The sequence below is a fragment of the Macrotis lagotis genome, chromosome X (genome assembly GCF_037893015.1).
Source record: "Macrotis lagotis isolate mMagLag1 chromosome X, bilby.v1.9.chrom.fasta, whole genome shotgun sequence".
Taxonomy (NCBI): Eukaryota; Metazoa; Chordata; class Mammalia; order Peramelemorphia; family Peramelidae; genus Macrotis; species Macrotis lagotis.
In genome coordinates, this window is record NC_133666.1 from 554,362,201 (window position 1) to 554,378,109 (window position 15,909).

At 34.1% G+C, this 15,909-nt stretch overlaps 1 protein-coding gene across 10 annotated transcripts in view; it reads left to right on the forward strand.

The window, feature by feature from the left end:
* Positions 1–15,909, forward strand: part of VPS13B (vacuolar protein sorting 13 homolog B) — a 1,326,809-nt gene that overhangs the window by 919,806 nt on the left and 391,094 nt on the right. The gene's annotated exons all lie outside the window — the stretch shown is intronic.

Here is a 15,909-nt window from a genome sequence, read left to right on the forward strand (position 1 = left end):
AGAAAAAGAACTAAATTTTTTGATTATAAAGAAAAAAATTTACATCATGGAATATTAAAGAATTTATTATTATTCATTCATATCCTTCGCATCTTCACGATATTTATTACATCTGCTTTATTTCATCTTATAAGAATGTGTTTCACAGAATATGAAAGTTTGGTTCTCATCACCACAGCCTAACTCACATGGCAAGTCATGACATATGTTATTAATACTGAATATCCGAATAGCCATAATAAGGAATCCATTACTGTGTAAATTTAATGTATTAACATACTGCTAGTTGAAAAGTGAAATTATAGTTTTTCAGTGACATTGCACATCAGGGATTTTTCCTGATGCCCCTATTCAGTGGGCCTTTTTTAGAGCTAAATTTACTTTTGTGGAGCATTTTTGCTTCATTTAGTAATATTTATTAGGAAGTTTTAAAATATATAACTTCATGAGCAAGTATAATTTACATAGTTTATCTTGCCCTAATCCTAATTTAAATGTGATTATAAAACAGGAAAAAATGTGAACAACAAATATTTTACTTCTTTGTAGGCTTTTTCTCTGTCAGGGAAGCAGGATTAGATATGGGGTTGGGAGCAAGATTGATCACACAATTACATTTTTTAAAAGTTATAGAGGAATGAATATAAAATACTTCTGGTTCAGGAATTTATTGAAAGAAAAAAGGTGTGAGTTGGTATAATGGGTTTTTTTTAACCTTTATTCACACCCTGGCCCAAGAAAAATAAGGACAACTTTTTATTTTTGTGAATGTTTTTATTCTAAAAGAATACCTTCTAGTATCACAGGAAAGAAAAAAAATAAATTTTCCAGGAGCTAAAGCAAGAATAATTTTAGCAGTATCCCTTTTAAAAACTATTTGACATCTTCATTTCTCCTTATTAAAATTTTAATTTGAAATCAGGGACCCTGTACCAGGGTGTGAAGAATCTTCCCACCCTACTCTACCCTGTGTTGGATACTATGCACCTCTCCCTCTTTGGGCTCTTTTATGAGCACCTGAATCAGAAGTATATTTCTTTAATTGCACTTTTCTCCTCAAACTCTTCCTTTAAAACCAATCTTAAAAATCTAAAGATTGCTTACTTCTCTTTGGATATAATTTTCTAAAGCAAGTTGTGTCTGTATGTGTGCTAGGGGAAGGGTAGAGGGAGGTTGTGTGTGTGTGTGTGTGTGTGTGTGTGTGTGTGTGTGTGTGTTCCACACATGTATGCATGCATGTTTCTTCTGAGGCAGCTAGATGTTTTATTTGCTTTTGGATTTGTTTTGTAGCTGAAACTCAAAATATTTAATTGTTCTGATTTTATGTGTGGTCTAAAATCCTTAGTTAGAATAACTTTAATGTCTTAACTGTTTGCTTTCCTTTTATTGCTTAGGATTTTCTTTTCTCTAACAGGGTAATTTGTTTATAGTATGAAGGGTTATAGCATGGAAGCAAAAGCACTAAAGGTTAAGCATTTTCACTATCATTTGTTTATAAAAATGGCAAAGTGTATGTTGTTAAATTGTTCATGTGTTTTTTTAAGTCTCCTTGGTGCTCTTTATAGCCTCTGTTGTTTAATTATAGCTTAGGAAAAAATTCAGTAGAAATTTGATTATATAGTACATTGTACACTAATAAAATTTTGCCATAGATATGTAGACCTTTATAATTACTTACTTTATATTTTTGGAGTTACAATAACAAACAGTGATTTTAAAATTTTTTTTAAGACAATGGGGTTAAGTGACTACCCAAGGTCACTCAACTAGTCTGAGTCACCCATTAAGTTTCTGAGGTTAGATTTGAACTCAGATTCTCTTGACTTCAGGTCTGGTGCTCTATTCACTGCACCACCTAGCTGCCCTCCAAACAGATATTATTGTATAAAATTAATAGAACTGGTAACCAAGATTGATATGCTTATAAAACTATACTTGAAAAACTTCATGAAGTAGTTTACTCATGATGTCCCTCCCTCATGAAACCAATCTTATTAGTTCCTATGTATTTGGTTTACATATTTACAAATAATCTCTAATAAAGTGTTTTTAAATGTGCTACAAAGTTAGGATATTGTCTTATCTTATCAATGAAGTTGTTAGATATTTTTTAACATTTCCTTCTAAGATCTAAGAGGAAGGTTCCTACCAGTGACTAAACATTCAGAAAAATAAAACTTTCATGCCAATTAAATTTACTTTTGAAAATAATATTTATATTGTAACCCTCAAACTTTCAATTCCTTATAAACAAAATGTATGTTTCTAAATTCTACTAAATCATATCTTGATTTAAGGATATTTCAAAAAAGAAGCAATCTTTCTTTTTTTATCATCTTAATTCCATTTTAAGTCTACATATGTAAGTATGAAGCCAAAGGACAAAGGTGTGAAGAGTATCCTTACCTCCATCATTCTCTGATACCATGAATTTTTTCACAGGGCACTTATTGGCACCTAAATTATTATGATATTTTTGGTTTCTCTTTCCTTTTGATGCTCTTGCTTTCAACTCAGTCATTTGAATATGAGGAGTGTGTGTTTGTGAGTGTGCACATCCATGAATATGTGTGTGTGTGTGTGTATATGTCTGTATATATATATATATATATATATGTCTGTATATATATAAATGCATATATATATACACAAATATATTAAACTGTTCTTGAGTCTCATCCATTTTTATGTGCTACTAGAGATTCAAAGAGAAATAAATTGATCAATCCAATAAGAACAGAAAAGGACATAAATCTGAAAAGAGAGCTCAGAACACCAGACAGTACATGAATGCAAAATTAATGATAAGCATGTTAAGTACCATAGATGTTAAGAGTGAGAAGCATAATAGTTGATGCAGAAAGAGGTCACAGAAGAAATGGATCTAAAAAAAGGCCCTTGAAGTATCATACACTTGACAGTGTCAGGCCTAAGGAGGAATACCTCTCCAACTTATCTAAAAATATCATATTCTACTTGAAGACTCCTTAATAATAAGAATCTGACTTCATATTGAACCAACTCATTCCACATTTGAAGCATCTCGTTGTTGAGGAGTCTATCCTTATAACCAGCCTAATCTGCATCTTGGCAACTTCTCCCCAATGCTCCTTGTTCTCTCCTCTGAGCCAAGTAGAACAAGACTAATCCATCTTCACCATGATATCCATATGAGTAAAGATAGCTGAATCACATTGCCTTCGAAGTCTTTGGTTCCCCAAGCTGAATATCTCTACTCCTTCCTATCTTTGTGCCCCAAATCTGTTCATTGTATAATCTATTCTTCACACAGTTGTCAAAGTGATATTCTTAAATCACAGGTCTGATAGTAAAGCCAGCCTGACAATATCAGTAAACTTCAGTGACTCTCTCTGAATAGTAATAGCTAGCCCTTAATTGACCTTTAAGATTTGTGCATTCTCATCTTCGTATCCAATTCCTTTGACCTATCTTTGTAGAGTATGATTTTAAATAATTTCACTGTCTTGGTCACCTTGCCCTAGATCATGGACAGAGAACTTTTGACCTGCAGGCTGTAGGTTTGACACCACCAATGCAACCCAAAGGCAGGACTAGAAATTCAATACAACTATAAGCTTTTTAGGGGTGAATTGATTAAATGTTTGATCATACATAGATCACAAATGATGTTATAAATATCCAAATGACTCTTGGCAGAAAAAAAGGTTTCTCACCATTGCTCTATATGTATACCATTGACACAGGTCAATGTATTTCTTTAAAATTGACTAGAATAGAAGAATGTAATGGAGATGTGAAATGCCCAGGGAAGAGCAGAACAAATCTGTCACTCCTCTAGTTCTGGACCCTAGACTTATATTAATGCAGGTGATTTCTTTGCTTAGAATAGAAAATTGGAGAAGGGTATTTTATGTCATACTTTTGTCTCTCATTGAGAATGTAATCTGCTTACACTTCCTTTTCTTTTTTTCCCATATAAAATGTTTAGTTGGCTCCCATCCATTCTGCAATTGTAGAGTTGATTTTTTTAAACCCAAATACAGAATTTTGCATTTATGATAATTATCATTGGTTTAAATTAGCACCTCCCTCTACTCTATCAAAATCTTTTTTAATTTTGGCATTGAATGTATTAACTATCCTCTCTATGTATGTTATATCCCTTCAGTTAGATTTTCATTTCCTAGATAGCTGAAGCTATGTCATTTTTAAAATTTTTGTATTCCTAGGGCCTAGTGTAAGATCTAACACATAGAAATAATTTAATAGATGTTTGTTGCATTTGAATGATATTGATTAATTTTTTGAACAGAAATGAGCCAAAGACATGATCCTATGGTTCCCTCCTTAGTCTTATTGTAGATTTATATATGTCATATAACCAAAAATACTCTTTCGATTTAACCATTTTACCAGTTCCAAATCCTCCTAATAATACCATCTATCATTCACCTGTTTTTATCCATCTTATTCATGAGAGTATTTGTCTAATTCCTTAAAAATCTAAGTTTGATATGTCTATGGAATTTCATTGATCTACCAAACCAGTCTAGTACTTCATATCAAAAATGAAATGAAAGAGTCTAGAATGACTTATTCTTGATGAAATAAATCATGTTATCTATGATCATTAGATAGATCTTTCTCCCTTTCTAAGCCTTCCCCATGGTACAGAACCAAAAATCTAAGTTTACATGTGCTGGATATAATTTAGGAGATAATCTGAGGGGACAATTTTACAGAATTATAAAAGAGTTTATGGATCTGTTTGCAGAATAAAGAAATCATTCATTTAAATATTTCTGTGGATTTTCTAAAGACATATGCAGAATGGAACAGAACAGAATAGTTCCAACTGACTGTCATACGATTTACTGATCTATATGGAGTAGTTTTATCACTAGTATTCAGATGAGTGGAATGATAATGATAATGATGATGCTAATTAATTATATGTCACTTTAAACATAACAAAACACCTTCATGTTCCAATCGTTTAAGACATATAGATAGATAGATAGATAGATAGATAGATAGATAGATAGATAGATAGATGAATCAATTCACATAGTAAAATTCCTTTAGCTAGTCTTATTTATGCAAGACATTTTACTAACAGATTTCTAATTCTTGGGACCTTTTTCCAATTTATTTTATGCACTGTAGTCAGATCAGTTTTTCTAACACTTTCTGAATATTCAAATAAATGAAATAGAATTTACACGTTCACTATGTGTGCAAGAATGGTTCAGATAATGGAGGATAAGACCTAATTGTTGCCTTAGTTGGACTTATAATTTAGCAGGAAAGAGAGGACATGAATGAATAACTATAATAGAAATATGAAACAAGATAAAAGCACAATAGATGCAATAAAGTATTATTATAGTAAAATTAAAAGAGCATAATTTCTAAATGAAAGAGTGAAAGGATTAGGGGAAACTTCATGGAGGAATTGTCATTTGAGCTCTGTTTTGAAGAATGAATAGGATTTCTAAGGTAGAAACAGTGAGAGAGAAGACATGGATAATCCAGAGCCAAGGCAGGCAGGCAAGAGACCAGAGAATATATACTGAGATGTAGAGAAAAATCTGCTTTGGCTAGAAAAAATGTGTGATGTAGTGAAAGATGTAAATCCAGGAAGGCCAGATTTAAATCCCAAATCTACAACTAAAAGCTATATGACATTGGACAAAGCATTTGACCTATTTCTGCCTCAGTATCTATTCTTTAAAATGAAGGATGGACTGCCTTTCCTTAAAGTCCAGTTCTGCTTCTAATACAAAATGATTTCATAATTCTAAAATTAACTTTGCAGTGATTTGAAGGAAGAATTCGAGAACACTGAAATAAATCTTGATTCTGCTTAAAATCCTTCAGTGTTTTCCATTGTTTATTGATTAGAGTCCAGACTCCTTAACCTGATATTCAAGACTCTTCAGTCTTCCCTCAAACTTACCACTTCATACACCATATGACAGAAGATGGTGTTCAGGGAACATTCCTCCACAAAGCTGTCTCTGATCCTCCCTGTTGTTCTTAATTCTCATCCTCATATTACCTTGTTTTTACTTATTCATAAATATTTTGTGCCCCTCCCCGAATATAAATTTCTTTAGATCAGATATTGTTTTATTTTTATATTTCATCAAATAGAGAAGGAAACTGTGCTGCATTTTCCTTCAAAGTCCTAATCATAGCAACCTGGAACTGTTCTGTAGAGTCCCAGAATTACTGGATTACTGACTTCCAAGTTGTATACAATAAAATTAGATAACTGGAAACTGGCTTTTCAAAGAACCTGAAAAGTTTTAAGAGAAATAAAAAAAAGAGTAAAATAAGGAAGTTATAGTTGCAGGTTAGATATGAGAAAAAGAACAAGGTGGAGTAATGGGGCCAAGATATAATAGAGTCAGTGGCAACTAGGACTGATGCTTCTTTTTGAGCAAAAATCCTTATAGCCTCTGGTGGCATCAATAATGATGATTAAAGGAATGAATTTCAATCCCTGCTGCTCAATCAAACACTGTACCATTGACAAAAGTAGATTAGAAGATAGAGCAAGTTTAGGAAGACTTTTTGGGAAAGAAAGAAGATGGAAAATAAATAGCAAAGGGATATCACATTGTAAAATATTCAGTAAACATTGGGCAATAAGACTTCCAGTAGGTAGCTCTTCTCCATTAAAAAATGGAATTAGTACACAAACTAATAGATGCCCAGTCATCTATGCCATACATCTATTGAAAATTTTCCTTTAGATATCACTTTGTTTTGTAGCTAAAACTTTTATCACACCCTAATTATGCAAATTAGTTTGCTACCTAGGATTTGTTCTGAGAACTAAGCAAAATCTGCTTGCATTTCCAAGACTTTGTTATATTAAATATCATAGGCTTTTTCAGATGTCATGCTCCCTCCAGGCTTCTCTGTAATTCACTGTCCAAGAGTGGATTATAGAGGAGTTACAATGGACATCTGTTTTATATCCGGTTCTGAACTTGGCATTTGGCTCATAGCCATAGTTCCATAAGGGTTGTGGTTACACTAGATCCTGCAAACTGCGTAGCATTGGCTTAGGTCAGGACTTGAATGGAAGGCCCCCAGGGAAGAAATTGGTGCCATCTACAGTTGGTATATGTGATACATGAGGAAGGAGAAAGGGCACTAAAGAAAACAAATATGGGAAGAGAAGCTAAAACAGACCAAATATGTGCAGAGAAAGTCCAAAGGGGAACAGTTTTTAGGGTACTGAGGGGTTGACTGCCAAGATGTCTGAAAGGATAAGATTGCAGATGGAAGGAAATCACAATATAATACTAAGGAAAAAGGTATACAAGAGGAAATGAATAACTACTGAACCATATGTCTAGTTTCCCATTTCTACAAAATATGAGAATCCAGTACTTAGATGCTAATGATATCTTTGATGAAAAAGAAATATAAAAGTAAGATAGCCTGTCTCCTCCAGGAGTATGCTACAAGATCACATGGGAGTTATAACATTAACTTAGATGTGATAAGATCCTAGACTAAGGCAGTAGCAGTGTGAGAACAGAGAAAAAAATAAAGGTTGAACTGAAAAAACTGAATAAATATGAGGATGAAGGAGAATGGAGGATCAAGGTTAGTTTGGGAAACTAAGGTTTGGGAGCTTTAATGACTAGTCATTTTATAGACAGAAATAGAGAAGTAATGTTATAGAGGAAGAATTTCACTGGTAGGTGGAAGTCTCAGGATTTCATTTCAGTATAAGGGAGGACATTCTAATTGCTTCAAAAATATATTGAGTTCCTTGGTAAGGTAACATATTCATTTTCATCTCGGATAATCAAGCAGAGTAATTGTTAAAGGGATGCTTCTCTATGCCCTTTCAGATTCCTCCTGATACTCAGATCCTATTTTTTTACTTAATCAAAATTTTAAGAAGATAACCTATTAACATTTTTTCTTAAGGACCTGCTTGCAGTTTCTGTATAGGATACTCTTAATCTTTCCTCTCCATATGTTTGCAATGGTGGTCCCTTGCCTACAGGTTATCCCTCCTCATTTGAGCTTCTTAGATGTCCTGGATAATGTCAAGACTTAGGCCTAGTACACTGATTTGGGAGCTGGAATGAATTTTGTGAGGAACATCCAGTATAGCAGAGTAGTAAGATCAAAGAGAAAGGAATATGGATGGGAACAAAGTGAAAGACTGGAAAATCAGAAAGGGGTCACATTGTAAGTGCTTTAAGTACCAAACAGTGCTTTTATATTTGATTCTTGAGGTAACAGGGAACCACTGTAGTTTATTGAGGAGGAATATGACTTGATCAGATATAAGCTTTCAGGGAAAAAAAAGCCATCTTATTGAAAGAGGCCATAATGATGGAGCAGTAAGTCAATTGGATTTAGTTTCAAAAGAGAATATCTGAAGAGACCTATTAGTTAATTGGTAGAATGGTGACTCTGTGGAAGTAATGTAATCAAAATTAATTGATAATAAATAATAAATATGGAAAAGTAAGAATTTCAGCAAATTGAAGTCTTTGTGATTCATATCTAAAGTTGACTTGTAGCCATAGCAAATTTAACAAGAGAATCTCAAAGTAGGCACAATGCCAAGGATCTGTAGAAGAGGCAGCATAGACAATAGATGTAGGTAGGAGGTTTAACAATCTTTAATAAAAGCACATAAATCGAGTCTCATTATATTTATATGTTTAAAAAACTTTAAAAATACAGGATTTCATTCTGATTTAGAGTTAGTCTTCTTTCAAGGTCACCTGTGTGGCAATTACTATAAATTTCACCACAAAAGTAAGAACATTCTAAATTCCCTCCTAGTTATATGAAGCTAGCACTTGTCCCAAATTCTTGCATGATCTGTAAATCCTTGAAGATTTTATGGAAACACACCTGTAATATATTATATATCAAACATAATTTCTGAAAATCTTTATCTTGAATAGGCAATAAATTATTGAGCACTATCACATGACAACTGAGAACAACAAATAAATGTATAGGTATATTTATATAGTGTGAATATGTGTTAATATAGCTTAATTTGTTTATCATTAATATTAAGAAAAAATGAATTAAAATTATTTTTGTTAAAAGGAAGGAAAACACAGAATAACCTTTTTAATCTATCTTAAATTTTTTTAAATTTGTTTTTAAAATTTAATCATGATCTATTTTTAGTCCTGCCAAACAAAACAAAATCCTCACAACAAAAATGCTTAGTTTACTAAATGAACTTATAAGAAAATATAACCAGACATGACTATGTAAAGAATTTGATTTTGATTACATGAAGTGTTTGAAATATGAGAATTCCCTCAACCAATACAAATCACAACCTGATTTTGACATAGTAGAGTCAGGCAATTGTTTAAGGTACAGAGAAGTATAATGACTTGCCAAGCTTCATGTAACTATTACTTGTCAGAGAAGCTTTTGAATCTAGACCCTTCTAACTTCACTCACATAACCTTGCTCTATGATCTGTTCTATTTTGGGTTCAGTTCAACATTAGTGACTGCTCTGTACAGAACTGAGCTTAGCAGGCACTGGGGTACTCAGAGGTAACAAAGGCAGAACCTTTCTACACGTAGTTTATATTATACTAAGAAAATACAACATATACCACAGATAAGAAAATACAGTCAGAGCCAAGATGGTGGAGTAGAGAAAGCACTCAGCTGAGCTTTCTCAACATTCCCCTCTAACTGCATTTAAAATAATACCTTAAATCACATTCTGGAGTGGCAGAGCCAACAGAATGTCAGAGTGAGACATTCTTTCAGCCTAAAACCACCTAGGAGGTCAGAAAGAGAGATCTATGACATGAAGAAGGCTGGCCTATATCCCATGTGGACTGAAAGACCATTCATGGGACTAGGTTGTGGTAATAGAAGTAGCAGCAATTTCAGGATATCTCAAACTAGAAACAGTAAGGGGACCTGGCAATTGGTCAGAGATTACAGGGTACCCCTTTGTTAGCATTTTATGTAGTGTCAGATGCTTTGGCAGCTTCATTGCCTATACTCACTGGGTCACAATTCAAGGGAAGAGAAGGACATCAAGAGTGAGTGAAATCCTTTGAGGGACAGTATTATTTCCAGCCCTAATTGATCAGGGACTCTTAGGAACAATATGGTTTTCAAACTCAAGGGAGGAGGGACCCTGAGGAATAGTATTAATTGCAATTATTAGATCAGCTGAAAGCCATGATCAAAGAAAGAACCTAAACATGATCTTTTAAGAAATTATCAAGGAAAATTGCCCCAATATCCTAGAACCAGAAGATAATGAAATTGAAAGAATCCATTGATCACCACCTGAAGGAGATCCCAAAATGAAAACTCCAAGAAATATTACAGCTAAAGTCCAGAGTTCCCAGGTCAAAGAGCAGTAGTCAGAAAGAAACTTTTTAAATATCATAGAGCCACAGTCAGTTCTTAAGATTTAGTAGCTACCCCATTTAAAAGGGGAGAGTGCTCGGAATATTATATTCCTTGAGGCAAAAAAAGTAGTATTATTCATCTGCATTGTCTATCTCATATAATGTTACATAAGCTCTATATGGTATCAGTCCAAATGCATGTTGAAATATGGATAATAAATACTCTTTATCATGTGGCCTTTCCTCTATGGATGGAGAGACTTGATTGATTACAGCTCTCTTCCAAAGGTTTTGCATTGTCTTTGGGGCTTAGTACAATGAGCACTGTCAATGAGGAACATGTGGAGGATGGTCCCATCCTCAGAGAATACTCCTCAACTTAAACCTGGCATTCAGTCTCTTCCATCACCTCCCTGTTTTAGATATTCCTGATATTTGTCATCAGTATCATTGAATAGTTAATTCTGTTATATCTTCCAAAGAATCCTAAATATAATTGATATATGGAGAGAAGACATCTTACCACAACAGAAATTTAGACTGTTTTTTGTTGTATAGACTCAAATATTTTTTCCTAGTTTAACAGATAATAAGTATAATGCACTCTTTTGGTTTCATCTAGCTCTTTTAGAAAATTTTAACTTGGTAAAGATGTAGTCCACTGTTGAATGTTGTTTGTAAAATCCATCTTACTGCCTTTTAATTTCCTTATTGAGGATGTGCTGAATTGATATACTGTATAAATAAGTTTTTTTGAAAATTTTATATACATGGTATAAAAGACATATAAGTTAGTAGTTTCTTCTATTCTCAGTCACTTTTTATTACTATTAATAAGTAATAATAAAATGGAATATATTGTCTGCATGAATTTCCCCTCCTTAGAAGCCTTCATGTAGAGACCAGATGATTTCTTATCGGGTATGTTAATATGGGAATTACTTTGGTTTGGACTAGTTGGTTGCCAAATAGTTATTCTTCTCCATACCTCCATTATCTTCCTTTCCTTCAAATACCTTGTATATCAGTCCCTTGATACCCTAACAATTGTATTGCCTCTTATACAAAGTTCCTCTTGATAGTCCATTGCAGCTGCTTTTCCCGTTGTTCTCTGTGGAGCCATTTCTGCCTCCTGTAAGCACTTCATGAACTATTATTAGGGTTAAAGTTCCACTGTCCTTGATGGAGAAAACATTTTGTTGTAATGAGTTTTGAAAATCTTTCTTGTTTTTAGTCTTTTCTTGAGATCCTTTGGGATAATTTTGTTTAGCTGATTATCTTCCCAAGCTTTCATTAGTTAGACAGGTAATACCTTCTACTGCTTCTCTCTGCTTTATGAGATAATTCTGCTTATGCTCACAATCAAGCATCTTGCTTCATTGTAATATTTTACAAACAATTCATATTCTAACTTGGAGTATTATCTTTAGAAGACATTTACTTTTGGCAAGTAAGTCAGACATTTGTCAAACAAAATGCTTTCTGAACTTATTTCTTCATCTTATTGAGAAGACTAATTTACATTTGTTGAAGAGCCGAATGAATTAATAGTCACTACTGAGGTAATTTTTGTTGTTCACTTCTCATTTTTAATTTTTAATAACTTGTTTAGGTAGGAGTTTTCTGTACAATCTATAAGCCTTGGACCTCTACTCTCTTTTTCCTAAATCATTCCTATTTCTCCCCATTCTTACCTTTTCCTGTCTTTCCATTGATGTCTCCAAGTATCATAATATATGCTAATTTCATTTGGAGGGTCTTAGAAATTCTTCAAAGAATTTCTCTTCCACTTAATCCTCAAAATCACATTTGGCACATAAGCTGTAATTTTTCATAGTGATCTGTTTGTAAATGCTTATTATTAGTATAGCAGTATATAATAGCCAAAAGGCTCATTGAATATTACTTCTTATTGCCTCTGAATGTCAAATTGAAGGTTATTGACATTTTTTAAAACTGTCTGATTCTTACACCCTCTTCCTTTTTTTCCTTCTATACTTTCACCTACATTAATTCAAAGCCACCACCCAAGACTGAAGACTATTTTTTTATTTGTTTTTCATTGATATATTGCCATAGCAAAAAAAAGAAAAGAAAAGGAAACTCATCAGTTATAATCATCCTTCTAGGAGTGTGCCTCTCTATTTAATTAGCTAGATTGGTAAAAAGAAAATACACTTACTTGATCACCAGGGCTATATCTCAACTGACCTTCTCTTTCATAATCTTCAAGATCCCAGATTTCTCTCCATGCAACAATGAGGCATCATAGTAGGACTTTTTAGAGAATATAAGATATACTGCCTCAAAATGGCATTAAAATTGAAAGAATACATGCTTTTTTTTCTCATTGAAAAATCAACCATAACCAAATTAAATAGCCTAATTGTACTTTAAAGTGTGCTGTTCTGCTCTTGCCACGTGGCCCCGGGACCAGCCGGTCGTGCTTCTGGAAAAGGCGCCGAGGCCCAGAGGATTAAAGTGATATGGCCAAACACAGCCATTAAGTAGTCCCCAACCCTACCTGCAGTCGAATAAACTTCCTGCTTTATCCCAGATTTAGTGTAGCCATGGCTTGTGGTCCCAAGAAACATCCGAAATGTGTAGCAGCTCCAAAGCACTGGATGCTGGATAAGTTAACAGGAGTATTTGCTCCAAGACCATCTACAGGTCCCCACAAGTTGAGAGAATGTCTCCCCCTCATCATCTTCCTGAGAAACAGGCTCAAGTATGCCCTTACTGGAGATGAAGTAAAGAAGATCTGCATGCAGCAGTTCATCAAGATAGATGGCAAGGTCTACACTGATATCACATATCCTGCTGGTTTTATGGATGTCATTAGCATTGGGAAGACAGAGGAACATTTCCGTTTGGTATATGACACAAAGGGACGCTTTGCTGTTCATCGTATCACAGCTGAGGAGGCTAAATATAAGTTATGCAAAGTGAGAAAAATCTTTGTGGGTACAAAGGGTATTCCCCATCTGGTGACCCATGATGCCTGTACTATCGGTTATCCAGATCCCCTCATCAAAGTGAATGATGCAGTTGAGATTGATTTAGAAGCTGGCAAAAATCACTGATTTCATCAAGTTTGATACTGGAAACCTATGTATGGTGACTGGTGGAGCCAACTTGGGTCAAATTGGTGTGATTACAAATAGGGAGAAACATCCTGGCTCTTTTGATGTTGTTCGTGTAAAAGATGCCAATGACAATAGTTTTGCCACTAGGCTTTCAAACATTTTTGTTATTGGCAAAGGTAATAAGCCTTGGATCTCTTCTTCCCAGAGAGATCCCAATTGCTGAGGAGAGAGATAAGAGATTGGCAGCTAAGCAGAGCAGTGGCTAAATGATTGTAAATCATGAGAGAATTTGTAGGTTTTCAATCAAATTAAGATTTTAAATTCAGTTTTTAAAATGATTATCCTACAAATATATAAATTACACCAAAAAAATAAGAATCTTAAGCAGCTCATTTTTATAAAGCAAAATTGAACAAGCCATAATGCTTATCTCTTCTTTCCTTGAATTAGAGTACTTTGCGTATGACTGTTGCATAAAATGGCATGGAAGATGTACCTCTATTGATTTTGCTTAACTTCTTTGTTACATGGGAAGTCTCACTGTGATTGGAGGATGGGGAGAAGAATATTGCAAAATGGCTGATGCTAAAACAAAAGATATTAATAAAACTTAAAGAAAAAAAGTGTGCTGTTTTTTCCCAGGCAATTTTAGAACTGAGGAGGATTCTTACTCTAGCTGCTGTTAAAAAATGAAACAGTGCTTTGTCTTCATGGAGTTTACATTCAGCTCACATCATGCATGAGTATGTAGAGAACACAAGCAGAGGAAATACAAAGAAATAGGTAGGGGGAGGTTATGCACTGCTAGTTCACAGAAAGCAAAAAAACTTCCCAAGCAGAAATCAAGGGGAAGGCCTAGAAATGGCATCTTTGTCATTAAAAAGATGGCTTATAAAAGTTGGAAATGTAAGATCTGATTTTTGAGTTTATATATAAAAGATGATATCCTGACAAAAAGCAGATGCTACCAGAATCAAAAGTTTATTAAGGGGATGAGTGAGTGAAGAGACATGGTATACCCAGGTATAAGCCTGAAGGGTTCAATACCAGTAGAACCAAAGGTTGTAAAGGTTCTAAATTTTGCAGACAGTTCACAGAAATTTCGATATTATTCATTCCCTTCATGCCTGTTTCTCTGCCAAGCTGTGTGAGGCTGGCCTTGATATCCAGCGTACCCTAAATTAATTCCATTTGGAATGCTCTCATTGCCACAATCAGCATTTCCTTCCATGGAGATGGTATGGAAGGGATAACACCTTCTAAGTGGCAGCAGACAAGAACAAGTATTAAATTGTCCAGAATATAGAAAACAAACATGTACCCAGAAATTTATCTCTGTGAAAGTTGATGCATAATGTTGATTCAGCAATAGAATGATGTGCCAAAATTCTACAAGTATATATTGTATGACTATTATGTGTCCAGCATTCATGGAATTTGTTGCTGAAAGGATTTAACCTTTTGGATAAGTATTGGGAGCCAGACTAAAAGGTTCTCAGTTCCTCATTATGCTACTAGAGCAAATGTTCAGAACTAATGTACCCCACAAAAAAAAAGGAAAAAAAAACAAACCTCTACTTCTAATCACATGGTTCCCTTTGCAAAGTCACAGTCTGGTATTTCTCCCTTTGAGGCTTAAGATTTCCCCAAGATATCCCAGCCTTCTAGTAGGTGCATTGAATCAGATAAAGTATCAAGTTTCTCTGAAAAGGACACAGCCTGGTTGTTAACAGTTATCTTCCCCTTGAATGATGATTTGCATCAGTATGGGAGTTACTTCACTGAGGAATTCCCTACACTGATGAAATTTCAGGTCCAGACCAAGAATGTTTCCCAAGATGACCTTTCTCACAGACTTCATAGTTAAGAGAAACAAGTTTCAACTCTGTAGTAGAGTAGTAGTATCTTTGATTTTTCTCTCCTCTAAGGCTTCCCTTTTTTACCTGAGCAGCAACTAGTTGTGTCTCTAGATGGGAAGCATGTGAGGAACTAATTAGTAATGTTTTTTTGTTCTTCACTACTAGAAAAGATGTGAGCTTTAATTATTTGGTTCTGAATTGTTTTTTAATTCTAAAGCTTTCATGTTACCATAGACTTTGTATATATAAATTGGAACTTCCAATTGAATACTGCCTTAGAGTAGCTCACCTTCCCCAACTTATATTGGCATTCAAGGAGTGAAGTTCCTTAAAGGTCCTCTACCATAAGTTCTGTAAATATATTGTACATAGACCCCACTGTTGAATTTAATTTCTAATATAATTAGATTAGAGCAAAAACTTCTTACTTTATTCTCACATACATACACAATACACACACTTTTATGGACACATTTCCTTTTCTTACGTATACTGAAATTGATTATATACTTGTTCTTTGAGACTTGGTTGATTCAAGCAATTGAAGACTCAGAATTTTTTAATTCCTTCAAATCTCCCCTGGCTCCCC